The sequence below is a fragment of the Vulpes vulpes genome, chromosome 11 (genome assembly GCF_048418805.1).
Source record: "Vulpes vulpes isolate BD-2025 chromosome 11, VulVul3, whole genome shotgun sequence".
Classification (NCBI taxonomy): domain Eukaryota; kingdom Metazoa; phylum Chordata; class Mammalia; order Carnivora; family Canidae; genus Vulpes; species Vulpes vulpes.
In genome coordinates, this window is record NC_132790.1 from 58,580,052 (window position 1) to 58,601,207 (window position 21,156).

Below are 21,156 nucleotides of genomic sequence, written 5' to 3' on the forward strand. Positions count from 1 at the left end.
GTCATGCATGAATTTTAAAACCATATACAAAATTAGAGTAAGAGACTACAATAAATCCTTGTGTGCCCATCACCCACCTTCAATAATTATCTTTTTTCTGCAAATCTGGTTTCACGTATTACTCCCACTGCTTCTTTGTGTGTGTGTCTATGTACACTTGCATACACTGGAGTGTTTTAAGGAAAAGCCTAGGGATGCCTGGGTGGCTCAGTGGTTGAGCATCTGCCTTTGGCTCAGGGTGTCATCCCAGGGTCTGGGATCAAGTCCCACATGGGGTTCCCACAGGGAGTCTGCTTCTCCCTCTGCCTGTGTCTCTGCCTCTCTGTATCTCTCATGAATGAATAAATAAAATATTTAAAAATATTTTTTAAAAAAAGCCTAGACATCAGACCATTCTTTAATTAAAAATTCAGTATGTATGTCTACAGGCAAGGACTTTTACAAGATAAAAGTTATCATACCCAGGAGTATACATTAACATTAATGAATACTAACTAATATCGGGATGCCTGAGTGGCTCAGTGATTGAGCATCTGCCTTCAGCTCAGGGCATGATCCTGGGGTCCTGGGATGAGTCCTGCATCGGGCTCCCCACAGGGAACCTGCTTCTCCCTCTGTCTATGTTTCTGTGTCTCTCTGTGTCTCTTACGAATAAATAAATTTTTAAAAAATCTTAAAAATAAAGAAATGCTTAAAAAAAAACTAATATTGATCCATGTCTGATGGATTTGTTTTAAAAAAAAATCAGGGGCAGCCTGGGTGGCTCAGTGGTTTAGCGCCACCTTCAGCCCAGGGTGTGATCCTGGAGACATGGTATCAAATCCCATGTCAGGCTCCCTGCATTGAGTCTGCTTCTCCCTCTGCCTGTGTCTGTGCCTCTCTCTCTGTGTGTGTGTCTCTCGTGAATAAATGAATAAAATCTTTAAAAAAAAAAAAAGTCAGTTTACATTTGGTGTATTTGAATCAGAATTCAAACATTGCATTTGGTTAATTATCTCTTATTCCTCCTTAATTGGTAGTGATCCCTCCTCTACCCCCTGCTAGATTTTTTTCCCCTAAAGTGACTATTTCTGTTGCTGTACACAGTGGTTGAGACTTGTGGTTGTCCCATATCTTCACCAGGACTCAGTCTTTTTAACTTTAACCATTCTGAAAGGTATCATTGTGCACATTTTCATGTGTCTATTGGCCATTTGGATAACCTCTTTTGTGAACTGTTGATTAACACCCATTTTTTCTCTTGGGTTGTCTGTCTTTTCCTTGCTTATGGATAGACTTTTTAGTCCTATAATAGATTTGAGTTCTTTTTTGAACAATATCTATTCTCAGAGTTTACCTTTCCATTTTTTTTCTTTTATGGAAGTAGAGCTGATACACACCATTACATTAGTTTCATTACTGTGAATGACATAGTAATTCAATGATTCTGTGCCTTATGCTCTGCTTACCACAAGTGTAGCTCCCATCTGTCACTGTACAACACAATTATAATACCATTAACTCCATTCCCCTTGCTGTGCCTTTCATCTCCATAACTAACACATTTACAGAGAGAGAGGGGGGTGGGCAGGCTCCACGCACCAGGAGCCCGACGTGGGATTCGATCCCGGGTCTCCAGGATCGCGCCCCGGGCCAAAGACAGGCGCTAAACCGCTGCGCCACCCAGGGATCCCCACATTCCAAACTGGAAGCCTGTATCTCCCACTCCCCTTCACTCATTTTGCCCCTCTCCCACCCGTCTCCCCTCTAGCAACCATCAATCAGTTCATTCTCTGCATTTATAGGTCTGATTCTACTTTTTTGTTTGTTCATTGTTTTTTTAGGTTCTACATTTAAGTGAAATCATATAGTATTTGTCTTTCTCTGCCTGACTTATTTCACTTAGTGTACTACCCTCTGAATCCATCTGTGTTATCACAAATGGCAAGATTTTGTTCTTTTTATGACTTACTAATATTCCGTTGTATATATGTACCAAATTTTCTTTATTCATCTACCAAAAGACATTTAGGTTACTTCCATGTCTTGGTCATTGTAAATAATGCTGTAATAAACCTAGAGGTGCATACATCTTTTCAAATTAATGTTTTCACTTTCCCTGGATAAATACCCAGCAGTAGAATTACTGAATCATAGGGCAGCTCTATTTTTAATTTTTTGAGGAACTTCTATTCTGGTTTTCACAGTGGCTGCACCCATTTACATTCCCATCAAAAGTGTGTGAGGGTTCCTCTTTTTCTTCACATCCTCACCAACACTTGTTATTTCTTGTGTTGTTGATTTTAGCCATTCTGACAGGTGTGAGATAATACCTCATTGTGGTTTTGAGTGATGTTGAGCATCTTTTCATGTGTCTGTTAGCCATCTGGATGTCTTTTGTGGAAAAATGATCAGGTCCTCTGCTCATTTTTTAATTGAACTATTTGGGGTTTTTTTGCTGTTGACTTGTATAAGTTCTTTATATACTTTGGATACTAACCTCTTGTCAGATACATCATTGGCAAATATGTACTCTTACTTAGTAGGTTGCCTTTTCATTTGTTGATGGTTTCCTTCACTGTGCAAAAGCTTTTTAGAATACAAAAGCTTTTTTGATACAATCCCTATCATTTATTTTTGCTTTTACTTCCCTTTTCTGAGGAGACCTATCTAGAAAAAAGCTGTTAAGGCTAACGGCAGAGATTACTGCCTATTTTTCTTTTTTTTTTTTTTTTCTGCCTATTTTTCTTTAGGTGTTTTATGATTTCAGGTCTCACATTTTGGGTTTATTTTTGTGTATAGTGTTAGGGTCCAGTTTAATCTTTTGCATGTAGCTGTCCAGTTTTCCAAATACCATTTATTGAAGAGATTGTCTTTTCCTCATTGCATATTCTTGCCTCCTTTGTCACAGATTCATTGATCATATAAGTGTTGGTGGATTTTTGGGTTCTCTAGTCTGTTCTCTTGATCTATGTGTCTGTTTTTGTGCCAGCACCATACTGTTTTCGTTATTATTGTTTTGTAGTGTATCTTGAGATCTGGGATTGTAATACCGCCAGCTTTATTCTTCTTTTGCAAGAGTGCTTTGATTATTCAGGGTCTTTTGTGGTTCTATACAAATTTTAGGATTATTTATTCTAGTTCTGTGAAAAATGCTGTTGGTATTTTGATAGGGATTGCATTGAATTTGTAGATTGCTTTGGGTAGTATGGATGTTTTACTGTTCTTCTAACTCATGAGCATTGAATATCTTTCCATTTATTTGTGTCATCTTCATTTTCTTTCATCAGTGTCTTATAGTTTTCAGAGTACAGGTCTTTCATCTCCTAGGTTAAGTTTATTCCTAGTTATTTTATTCTTTTTGATACAATTTTATTTTTTATTTTTTTTTTAATTTTTTTTTTTTTTTTTTTATGATAGTCACAGAGGGAGAGAGAGAGAGGCAGAGACACAGGCGGAGGGAGAAGCAGGCTCCATACACCGGGAGCCCGACGTGGGATTCGATCCTGGGTCTCCAGGATCGCGCCCTGGGCCAAAGACAGGCGCCAAACCGCTGCGCCACCCAGGGATCCCTCTTTTTGATACAATTTTAAGTGAAATTGTTAATTTCCTTTTCTGAAACTTCATTATTAATTATAGAAATCCAACATATTTTTGTATATTATTTTTGTGTCCTGCAACTTTACAGAATTCATTTATTCTAATAGTTTTTGATGTTAAACCATCCTTGTATTCCCAGAATAAGTCCCACTTGATTGTGTGAATGATACTTTTAATGTACTTTTGGATTTGGTTCACTCATATTTTGTTGAGGATTTTTGTATCCATGTATTTTAAGGATATTGGCCTGTGGTTTTCTTTTTTTTTTTTTTTTTTTTTTTTTTTTGTAGCATCTTGGTCTGGTTTTGGTTCAGAATAATGCTGGCCTCATAGGATGTATTTGGAATATTTCCTTTCCTCTTCCATTTTTGGAATAGTTTGAGGATTGGTATTAACTGTTTTTTTAATGTTTAGTAGAATTTACTTATGAATCCACTGGGTCCTAGACCTTTGTTTCTTCGAGTTTTTTTTTATTGCCAATTCCATTTCATTACTAGTTATGAGTCTTTTCAAATTTTCTATTTCTTCTTGATTAGTTTTGAAAGATCATGTGTTTCTAGGAATTTATCCATTTCTTCTGGGTTGTCCAATTTGTTGGCATATAATTTCTCATAATAATCTCTTATAATCTTTTGGATTTCTGTGGATGTCATTTGTTCCTTCTCTTTAATTTTTTATTTTATTTATTTCAGTTCTCTTACTTTTTTTCCTGATGACTCTGATGAAAGGTTTATCAATTTTATTTTTTCAAAGAACCAGCTCTTGGTTTCATTGATTTTGTCTATTGTTTTTTGGTCTGTATTTCATTTAGTTCCACTGTGATCTTTATTATTTTCTTCCTTATACTAACTTAGGGCTTTGTTTGTTCTTCTTTTTCTAGTTCATTTATATCTAAGGGTAGATGGTTTATTTGAGCTTTTTCCTGTTTCTTGAGGTAGGCCTGTATTGCTATATATTTCTCTCTTAGAACCACTTTCATTGCATCCCAGAGATTTTGGACCATTGTGTTTTCATTTTCATTTGTCATTAAAATCTCATTGTAATTTCTTCTTTGATTTCTTCATTGGCCCATTGGTTATTTAGTAGTATGTTGTTTAGTCTCCATGTGTTTATGATTTTTCCAGCTTTTTTCTTGTAATTGATTTCTAGTTTCACACTGTTGTGGTTGGAAAAGATGGTTAATATGATTTTGATCTCAAATTTATTGAGACTTGTTTTGTGGCTTAAAATGGGGTCTTTCCTGGAGAATGTTCCATGTGCACTTGAAAACAATATGTATTATGTTGTTTTTGAATGAAATGTTCCATATATATCTGTTAAGCCCATCTGTTTTAATATGTTATTTAAAGACATTGTTTCCCTCTTGATTTCTGACTGGATTGTCTATCCATTGGTATACCCATTGATGGGGTGTTTAAGTCCCCTACTATTATCATACAATGGTCAATTTCTCCCTTTATGTCTATTAAGATTTCCTCTGTGTATTTAGGTGCTCCAACATTAGGTGTATAGATATTTACAATTGTTATATCCTCTTATTACATTGATCCCTTTATCATTATGTAATGCCTGTTTTGTCTCTTTTCCCTGATATAAGTATTGCTATCCTGCCTTTTTTTCTCCCCACTTGCATGGAATGTATTTTTCCATCCCTTAGCTTTCAGTGTATGTCCTTCAGACCTGAAGTGAGTCTTTTGTGGGCAGTATGTAGAGGGGTCTTGTTTTTTATCCATGTGTCACTCTGTATCTTTTGATTGAAGCATTTAGACCATTTACATTTAAAGTAATTATTTGTAAGTATGAATTAATTGCCATTTTGTTCATTGTCTTCTGATTATTTTTGTAGTTCTCTGTTCCTTTCTTCTCATGTTTTCTTTCCTTGTGATTAATTACCTTGATGTTAAGTTGTGTTTCCTTTCTCTTCATTTTTTTGTGTACCATAGGTTTTTGGTTTGTGGTTATCAGGAAGCGCATATATAACATTCTAAGTATATAGCAGTCTATATTAAGTTGATGATCATTTAAATTTGAACACATTGTTAAAGAATTTCATTTTAATTCTCCCTCCACATGTTATGTATATGTTATTGTATTTTACATCTTTTTATTCCGCAAGTCCCCTCAGCTAATTTTTAAAATATAATTGATTTACTTCTTTTGTCTTTTCTACTTCATACTAGCTTTTTAAGTGATGACTCCACTGCCTTTACTGTGTCTTTCCTTTTATTTATAAAATTTTTCCTTTCATAATTGTATTTCTAATTATGACTTTTTCTTTTCCACTTAAGTCCCTTTAATATTTCTTCTAAAGCCTGTTTGGTGGTGATGAATTCCTTTAGCTTATTTTTCTGTGAAATCTTATATCTTTTCCTTCAATTCCAAATAATAACCTTGAAATATATCATGCTACTCTCTCCTTACCCCATAGGGATTTTTTATTAGTTTGAGTTCTTCTATTGTTTCTTTTTGGAGTCATAAGCAAATATGTGGATATATTTGAGTTCCCTTTCCTTCTTACTGTCCTTGGTACCTTGTTTGTTTCACTTAACAGCATATCTAGTGATTCCTCGGAGAGTAGATATAGAGACTGACCTGATTTCTTTTTCCCAGTCTCCTTCATTTTCATGCTAGCCTCCACCATCCTAGGGAATCAGACCAAGACCAAGCATAGTAGTCACTGACTCTGCTCACCAGGTCTAAAGACAGCCAGGCTTAATCATGACAGATCTCATGACAGATCCTTCATATACATGTGAATTGTAATTTACACTTTAAAGAGCATTTGCAAACCCATAATCTTTTTTAAAAATTTTATTCATTTATTTTAGAGAGAGAGCAAGAGCATGTATGTGCACATGGGGGATGGGGCAGAGGGAGAAATCCTCAAGCAGACTCCCTGCTGAGCCTGACTCTGGGCTCCATCTCAGAACCCTGTGATCACAACCCAGGCTGAAATCAAGAGTTAGACACTCAACAAACTGAACTACCCAGGTGCCCTGCAAATCCATCATTCTTCATGAACTCTCAACCACCTGTGGCAAAAGCAGACAAATATGTCAGTCTTATGTGCTGTTTGCTAAAGCAGTTTTTTGTTGTTGTTGTTTTTATTTCTTTAATATAACAGTGATAGATTCTTTTTTGGACTTCTGTGTCTAGTCACCATGTTTCAAGGACAGTTGCAGAAACTAGCAAAGACTCCAAGAAAGAGAGTAAAAATAATTTCCATTGGAGAGTGGAAGGAGGCAAAAGGAGAGACGCCCAGGGCCATATGATAGACCCTTTATATGCAGGACTGGAGGGTGTCAACTGTGGAAGCCTATAGACAAGGTAGACACAGAATGCCTTCTTGTCTTCCCTCCTGTCTCTGCCTAGTGCTCTACTGCTCATCGTTTTCCTATTGCTGCATTGTCACTTCTTTGGAAGATCACCCTGACCTTTCTTAACTGGATTAAATGTCCTGATTGCAGGCTCTTTTCCTACCACTTGCTCTTTGGTGACACAGTGTTACATTTGTCTTCCCAATAGACTGTAAGCCCAACAGAATTATTTCTAGGTTTGTGTTATCATTTTATTATTAGTGCTTGGCATACTGTAGTTCCTCAGTTAATATGTATGGACTGAATTACATAAATACTTGAAGACAGGTCTACCTCTTAGCCTTGCTTACCCCTGATAAGATAAATCAAGAGCAAATGGAAGGTGCCATATTTTACTAAAAAACAATAACAACAACAACGACAACAACAAAAAACATCCAACTCTGTGTGTGTGTATGTGTGTGTGTGTGTGTGTGTGTGTGAGAGAGAGAGAGAGAGAGTGAGAGAGAGAGAGAGAGAAACAAAAGACATAGAGTCAGAGAGAGAGGGAGAGAATGACTTCCAAAGGGTTTTTGATAAGTTAGTGAATGACATCCCACAAATGGGCTTAAGGTATTTATTCCTTTAGAAGGTTACTAAGCAGCATGCCTGGGTGACTCAGTTGGCTAAGCATCTGACTTAATTTTGGCTCAGTTCATGATTTCAGGGTCGTGAGATCAAGCCCTGTGTCAGACTTTGTGCTGAGCATGGAGCCTGCTTAACATTCTCTCCCTCCCTCTCCCCCCTCTGCCCCTCTCCCTACTTGAGTTCTCTCTCTCTCTTAAAAAAAAAAAAGAAGTGGTATGTGATTTTCAAAGAGGCAGAAAAAAAAAAAGGTTACTAAGCAGGAAAAGTGTTTATATGGGGAAGTATATGTACAATAATGTTAAAAATTAAAGTATGACATAATGATTACATAAAATGAGTACCTGTGGCTAGAAGCCACCAATAGTACATAAAGAATCATACATAATTAGTACACTTCAGAGAAAAATTTATGGTCATAAGTTTTTTTTAATAAACTTGATACTGATGAAACATCTTAAATTTTAAAAATATATGAATGAAAATTAGATTTTTTACTGTTGCAAAAAGAAGTTACAAATAAGAAATGGGGATGCTAGAATCAACTCTCTGGTGCTGGATTGTAGTTGGAGGCATAAGAATGGATTTGTGGTTTCAAACTGTGCATTACACTTACACACAGATGAATAGGTACAGGAATAAATGTAGATGTATATGAATGCATAAGTTAGTACAATTGCATGTATTTCCTATCTACCCAGAGGAACAGAAATAGTGACACTCTAATAGCAATTAGCACACCTAGTGTCCAGATCTTGGTTTCTAAGTACTGTCCCAATAAAAGGCACCAGGGCTGCTTGGTAAAGTAGTTGATTCCAGGGCTGAAACAGGGGAAATATGTGAACCTAGAGCATCTGTGGTACCATAAAGTATAAAGAAGTGCTGAGAAAGAGAGAGAGAAAGATATAGATGGATGGATGGAAGAGGGGGCATTTCAAGAGGACACAGAGCTCACAATAGCCAAAGTTGAAACATTTGAAACAATAAAATAAATAATAATGGTATTAGATTATAACCCAAAGAATAAAATAAATGTCTATGAATTCATACTGATATAAGGAAATATCTGAATAAATAAATAAATGGAGAAAAGGATAACTCTCTGTTACAGAAGAATTCTAAGTTAATTTTTAAGTTTTTAAGTAATCACACTCAATATGGGGCTCAAACTTACAACCCTGAGATCAAGAGTTGCATGCTCTACTGAGCCATCAGCTGCCTCTATTACAGAAGAATTCTCATTATTAATATAGAAAGAATGAAAGAAATAAAAAAGTTACCATTAAATATCACACTGATAAATTTGCAGGCAAGATACACTAATAGATGCTAAAATTAGTGAGTAAAAGTTTAAATAGAAACAGAAAAGTCTCTCCCCAAATACCTTGTAATTACAAAGGAAAAATAATAACTACAATAGAGAATCCTAGCAGACACCACTTTGGCCAAATGATTTATTTTAACATCCCCATAATAAAACATTTTGATATCATAGGCCCCCAATATGACGTACTGAGAAGGGCACATCACTTATGTGGTATTCTTGCAAATAATGGATAACCTCAATCTAATCATGAGTAGACATCAGACAAACACAATGAAAGGCCATTCTACAAGAACATTGCACAAAATAACTGACCAGTGCTCTTCAGAAGGCTCAAGATCAGGGCACCTCGTTGGCTCAATTTGTTAAGCCTCCGACTCTTGGTTTCTGCTCAGGTAATCTCGTGGTCATGGGATCGAGGCCAATGTGGGGCTTTATGCTCAGCACAGAATCTGCTTCAGATTCTCTCTCCTCTCCCTCTGCCCCCCCCCAAATAAATAGAATCTTTAAAAAAAAAATAAAAGGCTCAAGGTCATGGGCAACAGGAAAGACTAAGGAACTGTCACAGATCAGAGGAGACTAAAAAGACATGGAAACATAATGCAATTTCAGATGTTGGATTGGATCCAGCAATGGAAAAAGGAAGTTAGTAGACAAATTGGAAAAGTTTACATGGATTCTGTGGTTTAGTTAGTATAGTGTAGCAAACTTAATTTCTTAGGTTTGATCATAGTTCTCTTGTTTTGAAGATGCCAATATAAGGGGAAGCTGAGTAAAGAACATATGGGAACTCTCTGGATTATTTTTTGTAACTCTTGTAAATCTTTTTCTTAAGCTTTTATTTATTTATTCATGAGAGACACACAGAGAGAGGCAGAGACACAGGCAGAGGTAGAAGCAGGTTCTTTGAGGGGAACCCAATGTGGGACTCAATCCCAGGATTCCAGGACCATGCCCTGAGCTGAAGGCAGATGCTCAACCACTGAGCCACCCAGGCATCCCTGTAACTCTTGTAAATCCAATATCAAAATCAAGCATTAAAAAATATATGAATATTAGGAAGATCTCCGGTTATGGCAATATTATAGGTAGATAACCTGAAGAATAAGAATCTAAAAAAAATGGGATCCCTGGGTGGCGCAGCGGTTTAGCGCCTGCCTTTGGCCCAGGGCGCGATCCTGGAGACCCGGGATCGAATCCCACGTCGGGCTCCCGGTGCATGGAGCCTGCTTCTCCCTCTGCCTGTGTCTCTGCGCCCCTCTCTCTCTCTCTCTCTCTCTCTCTCTCTATCATAAATAAATAAAAATTAAAAAAAAAGAAAAAAAACATTAAAAAAAAGAATCTAAAAAAAATGAGAATTATAGATAGAACTGAAACTACTCAGTAGTAATAGGGCTTACCAGCAATTCAGACACAGATGAAGAGAATACTTGCAGAGAGTTCAGTAGAAGAGATCCAGACCAAACCACAAAGAGAAAAAAAGAAGGAAAAATACAGAAAGTAGCATTTTAAAATATGGGACCTAGTAGGTACGGGACCAGGGGTCCCAAAAGGTCTGTTACATAATTGGAAGTCCCCAAAAGAGAGGAGAGAGAGGATGGGGCAGCAGCAGAGTTGGAAGATGTAGTGGATGACAGTGATCTAAAAGCAACAAAGAAATCTTAAAAAAAAAAAAATAGGGCATCTGGGTGGCTCAGTGGTTGAGCATCTGCCTTTGACTCAGGTTGTGATCCTGGGGTTCTGGGTTTGAGTCCTGCATCAGGCTCCCACAGGGAGCCTGCTTCTCCCTCTGTCTATGTCTCTGGCTCTCTCCCTCTCTTTGTGTCTCTCATGGATAAATAAATAAAATCTTTAAAAGATAACTAAATAAAAGTAACAAAGACATCAAGCCATAGATTGAAGCGCTAACAACCCTCAGCAGAGTAAAATAAAAGAAAATCATACCCAGGCATGTTATACTAAAATTCTGTTCTAAACCAAAGAAGGAGAGGGAAACCCTAACTTTAAGCATCTAGAGAAAAAAGACCCACTACCTTCTAACAGAAAAATGATCGAAGCTAAAAAATACTTGGAATGGAAGCTTCAAAGTGGTGAAAGAAAGTAACTTTCAATATAGAATTCTAAACCTAGTGAAAATATTCTTCAAAAATGAAGATAAAATGAAGACATTTGCAGACAAAAGCTGATAATTCACAACCAGATAATCATTCATCACCAGGAGATCTGCACCAAAGGAATTTCCAGTCAGAAGAAAATGATACCCATATGGAAGGAGAGTAATGCAAGAAGGAATGAAAAGCAACAATTGCATGACATGTAAATGGACCAGGTACTCCAATTAAAAGAGAAGGATTATCAGACTGGTTAGAAAAAACAAACACCAACTAAACATTGCTTGTATGACATTACCTTAAAAGTAAGGATAAAGGATGGAAAAAGCTTTATTAAGCCTATAGAAGTTAAGTTAGCCTAGCCTAAAATGAGTTCATTTAAAATCAGTTTTTGGGAGGAGTTGAAGATGGCAGAGGAGTAGGAGACCTTAGTTTTATCTGGTCCCAGGAATTCAGCTAGATAGCTATTAAATCATTCTGAACACCTGAAATCCCACTGGAGATCTAAGAATAGCTGCAACTCTACAAATAGGAAAGCTACCACTTTCTGCAGGGTAGGAGATGCGGAGAAGTGAATCTGAGGCGATATATGGGAAGATAAACTGTAGCAGGTAGGGGTGGTGGTTCGGGAGCCCCCATCAGCCTCACCAGAAAATGCTAGAGCCACAGAGCACAAATCCAAACTTTTAGAGGTCTGCTCCTGTTGGAGACATCCCTGCCTGAAAGGGCTCAGGCAGGGAAGCAAGGATGGAATCCTAGGTGGGACAGTATGGTCTCAGGATCCTCAAGGTCACAGGAAGACCCAGGCATTGGAGTCAGCAGAGCTCCCCAGCATCATCGGAGCAGGGGAAGCTGGCTGCAGTCAGCAAGCTAGAGAGTGGGCTCTCAGCTTGGGGTTGCCATAAACTGTGAACCATGGCACAGTCTGCATGACTGTTCCCTGCTCCCACTTCCGGAGCAGGGCCCCAGCAAGTGGTAGAACTGGGGAGACCCCCTCTGCCTCCCTGCAGGAGCCTACAGGGTTTGGGGACTCAGGCACTAGAGAATCAGCCCAATAGGCCCTTCCCCGCAGAAGATCCGCAAGACCATCCAGTCAAGACCAAGTCTACCAATCACACAGAAGTGCAAAACTCCGGCACTAGGGGAATATAGCATGTAGAATTCATGACTTCTTGTTTTTTGTTTCTTTTTCTCACGATTCTGTAGTCTTTCAATTTTAATATTCTCTTTCCTTTTCAACCAATTTCTTGTTTTATCAATTATTTTTAAAGTTTTTTTCTTAATTTTCATTTTTACAGTTGCATTCATTGTATTTCATTTTTATCTTGTATATGTATTTCTTTCTTTGCAATCTTGGGATTCAGTTTCTTCTAACAGCCCAGAATCTAGTGTATGGTTTTATTCTCTTCACCAGTCTGTTCATATTTGCTTTTGTTTGTTTGTTTGTTTTTTCTTCCTTTTTTTGTTTTCATTTTTGTTAAAGTCTTCATTAATTTTCATCTTTACATTAATTCTATCCTTTAAATGTATTTAATTTTCCTTTTGTAGATATATGTTTTTCTTTCCTTATAATTTTGAGATGTAGTTTCTTCTAACAAACCAACCAAAACACACTCAGAATATAGTGTATTGCTCTGTTCTGTTCACTTTTCTGTTTATATTCCTTCTTTTTAAAAAAGATTTATTTATTCATGAGAGACACAGAGAAAGAGAGGTAGAGACACAGGCAGAGGGAGAAGCAGTCTCCATGCAGAGAGCCTGACGTGGGACCCGATCCTGGGTCTCCAGGATCATGCCCTGGGCTGAAGGTGGCGCTAAACCACTGAGCCACCCGGGCTGCCCTTTTTCCTTTTTTTTGTCTTTTAATTTTCATTTTTACAGTTACATTCTATTCTTCCATTGTAGTTTTTGTACATATAACTTTTTCTTTTGTTATAATTTTAGGATCTAGTTTTCAGACAAATGGACCAAAAAACATGCAGAATCCAGTGTATTGTTCTATTTTGTTCACCTAGTTGATTATATTCTCTCTCTCTTTCTCTCTTTCTTTTTGGTTTTGAGTCTCTTCTGATTTGTTTAGTGTCTATTTTGGGTCATTGTTGCTATTTTAGATTTTTGTTCCCTGGTTCCATCTATTCTTCTCTGGATAGAATGATAAGATAAAAACTCATCTCAAAAACAAAAACAAGAGACAGGGACCTGATCAGTTTGGGCATAAGAAAGATGTCAGAACCAGACTTCAGAATAATCATTATAAAGATAATAATGGGACTTGAAAAAAGCATAGAAGACGCTAGAGAATACCTTTCCGGAGAAACAAAAAGACTAAAATCTAATCAAGTCAAAATCTGAAAGGCTACTAATAAGATGCAATAAAAATGAAGGCTCTAACTGCTAAGATAAATGAGGCAGAAGAGAGAATTAGTGATCTAGAAAATAAATAATGGAGAATAAAGAAACTGAGAAAAAATATAAACAACTACTGGGTCACTGGAGGGAAGGGGGAGAATTAGAGAGGTAAGTGATACCATAAAGTGAAGCAATATTAGAATAATTGGGATCCCAGAAGAAAAGGAAGTGGGGGTGGCAGAAGGTATATTGGAGCAAATTATAGCAGAGAACTTCCCTAATCTGAGGAAGGAAATAGGCATCCAAGCCCAGGAGGAAGAGAACAGCCCTCAGAATCAATAAAAATAGGTCAACACCCTGAAATATAAGATGAAACTTACAAATCTCAGAGACAAAGAGAAAATCATGAAAGCAGCTCTGGACAAGAGGCCTATAACCTACAAGAGTAGAAACACTAGACTGGCAGCAGACCTATCCGCAGAGACCTGGTAGGCTAGAAAGGATGAGCATATGTTCAGGATGCTAAATGAGAAAAATACACAGCCAAGAATACTTTATCCAACTAGGATCTCATTAAAAATAGAAGGATAGATAAAAAGCTTCTAGGACAAACAGAAGCTAAAAGAATTTATCATCGCCAAACCAGCCCTACAAGAAATATTAAAAGGGATTCTTTAAGTGAAGAGAGCCCAAAAGTAACATAGACCAGAAAGGAACAGAGACAATATACAGAAACAGTGACTTTATAGTTAATACAATGGCACTAAATTCATATCTTTAAATAGTTACTTTGAATGTAAATGAGCTAACTTCCCCAATCAAAAGACACAGGGTATCAGATTGGATAAAAAAGCAAGACCCATTGATATGCTGTCTGCAAGAGACTCATTTAAGATCCAAAGACAACTCCATATTTAAAATGAGGGGTTGGAAACCCATTTATTATGCTAATGGACATCAAAAGAAAGCTGTGGTAGCAATTCTTACATCAGATAAATTATATGTTAAACCAAAGACTGGGGACAACTGGATGGCTCAGTTGAGCGTCTGCCTTTTAGCTCAGGTCCTGATCCAGGATCTAGGATCGAGTTCCGCATGGGCTCCTTGCAGGTAATCTGCTTCTCCCTCTGCCTATCTCTCTTTCTGTGTCTCTCATGAATAAATAAATAAAATCTTTAAAAACAAACAAACAAAAACTCCAAAGACTAATAAGAGATGAGGAAGGACACCTATATCATAATTAAAGGATCTATCCAATAAGAAGGTCTAACAATTATAAATATTTATGCCCATAACGTGGGAGCAGCCAGTTATATAAGCTAATTGATAACAAAATTAAAGAAACACATTGATAATAATACAATAATTGTGGGGGACTTTAACATCCCACTCACTGCAATGGACAGATAATCTAAGCAGAAGATCAACAAGGAAACAAGGGCTTTGAATGACACACTGGACCAGATGGACTTCACAGATATATTCAGAACATTCCATCCTAAAGCAACACATTCTTCTTGAGTGCATTTGGAACATTCTCCAGAATAGATCACATACTGGGTCATGAATCAGGTCTCAACCAGTACCAAAAGATTGGGGTCATTCCCTGCATATTCTCAGATCACAATGCTTTGAAACGAACTCAGTCACAAGAGGAAATTTGGAAAGAGGCTAAAGAGCATCCTACTAAAGAATGAATGGGCCAACCAGGAAAATAAAGAAGAATTTTTAAAATCCATGGAAACAGATGAAAATGAAAGCAACACTGTCCAAAACCTTTGGGATGCAGCAAAGGTGGTCCTAAGAGGGAATTTTTTTGTTTTCTCAAAAAACAAGAAAGGTCTCAAATACAAAAGCTAACCTTACACCTAAAGGAGCTGGAGAAAGAATAGCAAATAACACCTAAATCACACAGGAGAAGACAATTAATAAAGATTAGAGAAAAATAATGAAATAGAAACCAAAAGAACAGTAAAATAGGTCAACGAAACTAAGAGCTGATTCTTTGAAAGAATTAATAAGATTGATAAACACCTGGCCAGACTTATCAAAAGAAAAGAGAAAGAATCCAAATAAATAAAATCATGAACTAGAGAGGAGAGATCACAACCAACACTGAAGAAATACAAATACTTATAAGAACATATTATGAGCAACTATGTACCAACAAATTAGGCAATCTGGAAGAAATGGATGCATTCCTAGAGACTTATAAACTACCAAAACTGAAACAGTAAGAAATAAAAAATCCGAAGAGACCCATGACCAGCAAGGAGATTGAAGCAGTAATCAAAAACCTCCCAACAAGAGTCCTGGGCCAAATGTGGATTCTACCAAACATTTAAAGAATTAATACCTATTCTTCTGAAACTGTTATAAAAAATAGAAATGAAAGGAAAATTTCCAGACTCATTCCCTTGATCTCAAAACCAAAGACTCCACCAAAAAGGAGAATTACAGACCAATATCACTGATTAACATAGATGCAAAGATTCTCACCAAAATACTAGCCAGTAGGATCCAACAGCACATTAAAAGGATTATTCACCATGACCAAGTGGGAGTTATTCCTGGGCTGCAAGTGTGGTTCAACATCTACAAATCAATCAATATGATGCATTACATTAATAAAATAAAGACAAGAGCCACATGAGCCTCTCAATAGATGCAGAAAAAGCATTTGACAAAGTACAGCATCCTTTCTTGATTAAAACTCTTCACAGTGTAGAGATAAAGGGAGCATGCCTCAATATCATAAAAGCCATCTATGAAAAGCCCACAGCAAACATCATTCTCAATGGGAAAAAAACTGAGAGCTTTTCCCCTAAGGTCAGGAACACGACAAGAATGTCTGCTATCACCACTATTTTTTTTAAGATTTTATTTATTTATTCATGAGACACACACAGAAAGAGAGAGAGAGAGAGAGAGAGGCAGAGACACAGACAGAGGGAGAAACAGGTCCAATGCAGGGAGCCCGACGTGGGACTTGATCCCAGGTCTCCAGGATCACGCCCTGGGCTGAAGGTGGCACTAAACCGCTGAGCCACCAGGGCTGCCCACCACTATTTTCAACATAGTACTAGAAGTCCTAGCCTCAGTAATCAGACAACAAAAAGAAATGAAAGGCATCCGAATTGGCAAAGAAGAAGTCAAACTCTCCCTCTTCACAGATGACATGATACTGTATATGGAAAACCCAAAAGACTCGACCCCAAAATTGCTAGAACTCATACAGGAATTTAGTAAAGTGGCAGGATATAAAATCAATGCACAGAAATCAGTTGCATTTATATACACTAACAATGAGACAGAAGAAAAAGAAATTTAAGGAGTCAATCCCATTTACAATTACACCCCAAACCAAAATATACCTAGGAATAAAACTAACCAAAGAGGCAAAAGATCTGTACTTAGAAAACTATAGAACACTCATGAAAGAAATTGAGGAAGACACAAAGAAATGGACAAAGGTTCCATGCTCATGGATTAGAAGAACAAATATAGTTATAGTTAAAATGTCTATGCTACCTAGAACGACCTATACATTCAATGCAATCCCTATCAAAATACCATCACCTTATTCTACAGAGTTGGAACAAATAATCCTAAAATTTGTATAGAACCAGAAAAAACACCAAGTAGCCAAAGGATTGTTGAAAAAAGAAAGCAAAAACTGGTGGCATCACAATTCTGGACTTCAAGCTACATTACAAAGCCATAATCATTAAAACAGTACTGGCACAAAAAACAGACATATTGATCAATGGAACAGAATAGGGAACCCAGAAATGGACCCTCAACTCAATGGTCAACTAATATTTGACAAAGCAGGAAAGAATATCCAATGGAAAAGATAGTCTCTTCAACAAATGGTGTTGGAAAAATTGGACAATCACATGCAAAAGAATGAAAAGTGGACCATTTCCTCACACTATACACAAAAATAGACTCAAAATGGATGAAAGACCTAAATATGAGACAGGAATCCATCAAAATCCTAGAGGAGAACATAGGCAGCAACCTCTTTGACCTTGGCCATAGCAGCATCTTGCTAGACATGTCTCCAAAGGCAAGGGAAATAAAGGTAAAAAAAAGAACTATTGCAACCTCATCAAGATAAAAATATTTTGCACAACAGGAAACAGTCACCAAAACCAAAAGGCAATATACAGAATGGAACAAGATATTTGCAAATGACACATCAGATAAAGGACTAGTATCCAAAATCTAAAAAGAACTTATCAAGCTCAGCAACCCAAGAACAAATAATCCAATCAAGAAATGGGCAGAAGACATGAACAGGCATTTCTCCAAAGAAAACATTTAAATGGCCAACAGTCACATGAAAAAATGCTCAAAATCACTCAGCATCAGGGAAATACAGAACAAAACCACAATGAGATGCCATCTCACATCAGTCAGAATGGCTAAAATTGACAAGTCAGGAAATGACAGACATTGGCAAGGATGCAGAGAAGGGGAACCTTCTAACACTGTTGGTGGGAATGCCAGCTGGTGCAGCCACTCTGGAAAACAGTATGAAGTTTCCTCAAAAAGTTGAAAATAGAGCTACCCTATGACCCAGCACTACTGGGTACTTATCTCAAAGATACAAATGTAGTGATCCAAAGGGGCATCTGCACCCTAATGTTTATAGCATCAATGTCCACAATAGCCAAGCTATGGAAAGAGCCCAGAGGTCCATTGACAGATGAATGGATAAAGAAGATGGGGTATATATGTATAATGGACTACTACTCAGCCATCAAAAAAAAAATGAATTCCTTCCATTTGCAACAATGTGGATGGAACTAGAAAATATGCTAAGTGAAATAAGTCAATCTCATGTGTGGAATTTAAGATACTACTACTCAGCCATCAAAAAAAATGAACTCCTTCCATTTGCAACAATGTGGATGGAACTAGAAAATATTATGCTAAGTGAAATAAGTCAATCTCATGTGTGGAATTTAAGATACAAAACATAGGATCTGGGCAGCCCAGGTGGCTCAGTGGTTTAGCGCCACCTTTGGCCCAGGGCGTGATCCTGGAGATCTGGGATCGAGTCCCACGTCGGGCTCCGTGCATGGAGCCTGCTTCTCCCTCTGCCTGTGTCTCTGCCTCTCTCTCTCTCTCTCTCTGTTTCTCATGAATAAATAAATAAAAATCTTAAAAAAAAAAAAAAACAGAGGATCTTAGGGGAAGAGAGGAAGAAATAAAACAACAAGATCAGAGAGGGAGACAAACCAAAAGAGACTCTTAATTGTAGAAGACAAACTAAGGGTTGCTGGAGGAGAAATGGGGGGATGGAGCAACTGAATGATGGGCATTAAGGAAGGCACATGATGTAATGAGCACTGGGTGTTACATAATAAGCCAATAATATATGTTAATTAATAGAAGTTAATATATGTTAATTAATAGAATTTAAATAAAACATGTAAAAGTCAGTATTTATTTTGTTTTTTTTTTTCAGTATTTATTTTGCTTCTATAATTATTGTAGATTTGTCCAGTGGGAGTCTTACAGATGGTCTGCTATATTCTTTTGTGGTTTGCTTGGTTTTTTGTTTTTTTTTTTGTACTTTCTTACATTCAAGCATTACAAGATGTTCCAGGTTCATCTTATACTCACTTTGTTCCAGTTTTTGGAATCAGTTTCTAAGAAGCCCTGGTTCCTTTTTGTGGAGAACACAGAAACTTGGTATATAGAAACAAAGGTCTAAGCACTACACCTACTCTTCACTGCTGAGGTGTCCTTGCTTGTGGGTCCTTTCAACAGACAGATCTGGAGAAAAAGAGGAATTGCATGGATCCAACCATATATATGCATATGTATGTGCACACATGTACATGCATATGTCCATACACAGTTGCATACATATTTAAAATCATGACTTTGTACTGATGCCTCTAATTATAGTCTAATCCCACACTGCCTCCTCCCATTCCATGCTTGTGGCTTGCTTCTTCCACAATCATCTCAAGACTCTGGGATCAAATTCTACTTTTGGAAGTCTCTGCATCTAGTGGCTTTTTAGTGAGGCACACGATCAGATCTCCACACTAAGTGGATGTCCAGTTGCAGGATTCTAAGTATTTATACAGTGGAAGGCATAAATCCCAGATGTTTTATATTCTGGAACTTAAGAACAACATTTGTGGTTAAGAGTATTTGATAGAAAAAAAGTATTTGAAATGGTTCTTTCAGGCATGGTTTTAGGGGCAACTTTCATTTTCTTTCAATGTATTCAGTATTCCGGTTGGTATAGCCATGTAACAAATTGTCTCAAGACTTAATAAAAATAGCTATTTACTTGCTGATCAGTTAGGACACAGAAGACTTTTATTTCTACTGTGATGTTTGGAGTCTTAACCAGAAGAGGAGGATAGAAGTTTCTGAAGTGCAAATCATTCACAGGTCTGGTGGTTGATGCTGGCTTTCACCTTAGATTTTAGTTCCTTTCCCTGTGGCCTCCCATGGAGGCTTCTCTACATCAGCTATTTTCTTCCCTCTCCTCCCAGCACAGTGGCTGGCTTCCCCAGAGCAAGCCTCCCAAAGAGAAAGATACACTCTGCCACAGTCTGTTATATAAATTTTACTATATAGGGGCGCCTGGGTGGCTCAGTTGGTTAAACGTCTGCTTTTGGCTCAGGTTGTGATCTCAGGTTCCTGGAATCGAGCCCCAGGGTGGGCTCCCTACTCAGCAGGATGTCTGCTTCTCCCTCTCCCCCTCCCCCGCTCATCCACACACACACACACACACACACACACACACACACTCTCTCTCTCTCTCTCTCTCAAATAAATAAATCTTTAGAAAAATAAATTGTATTATATATAGTGATATCTGTTAGAAACACACCTTGCGTTTGTTGGGCATATGACTTTGTACATAGGTTATTTACCCAACTAAACTACAAAGTTTAAGTATAAAAATATTTTCAAATTTATAAAGTTCTTACAAATGTATGCCCCATGCACTTTCCTCAGGGAACTCCTAGGGAACATGCTCTCTTATCGGCGAGCAAACCAAGGAGGAGGAAGGCATGGTATGTAGGAAACAAAAAGATCCAACATAGGAGAGAGGTGAAAGAAATCCCCAGGTTCCTAATAGTTAAGTAGTTTTCCAGTTGCTATTGCTGCAAAGCAGATTTCTCCAAAGCTTAGCTAGTTAAAACAACCATTTTATCATGCTTCCAGATTCTTTGGATCAGAAATTCAGACAGAGCACAATGGGAATGGGTTGTTCCACAGTGTTTGAGGCCTTAGCCTTAAAAAGTCAGTGCCGAGGGGTGACTTCAAAGCTGGAGCTGGAATTATCTGAGGCATTTTTACTTGCACAGTGAGTGGTTGGTTGTCAGTAGACAGCTGAGGGTGTCTACCAGAGCACCTACACATGGTGCACCTACACATGAACTCTCCCTGTGGCCTGGGTTTCCTCACAGAAGGGCCGCCTCAGGGTATTCAGACTGTACATGGCAACTCAAAGTGAGCATCAGACCTTCTAAGTGAATATCCTAGCAAGCAAGATGGGGAGGTTGTGTCACTTTGTATGATCTAACCTTGGAAGCTACCTTCCAAGTAGACAAGTAGAGAAAGTCACTGTTTCCTCTGCATGCTGTAGGTTACAAGTGATTCACTAAGGTTGACCCAGATTCATGGGGAGGCTGTATACATCTCACTGCTCAGTGGGAGAATATCAAAGAACTTGTAGACATGTCTTAAAACTGCTACAGGGGTTTTGTCCTGGGTGATAGCAGTAGGCCTAGCAGTCAAGCAGCCCATATTAGAAGAGGCCAGAAGACTCTAGCAGAGGTTGATTTATGGAAGTGACATCATTAAGAGT

General features: G+C 37.7%; 1 protein-coding gene across 24 annotated transcripts in view; it reads left to right on the top strand.

Moving 5' to 3' along the window:
• The window catches only part of DLEC1 (DLEC1 cilia and flagella associated protein), a 77,077-nt gene that overhangs the window by 19,029 nt on the left and 36,892 nt on the right, over positions 1 to 21,156 (top strand). The gene's annotated exons all lie outside the window — the stretch shown is intronic.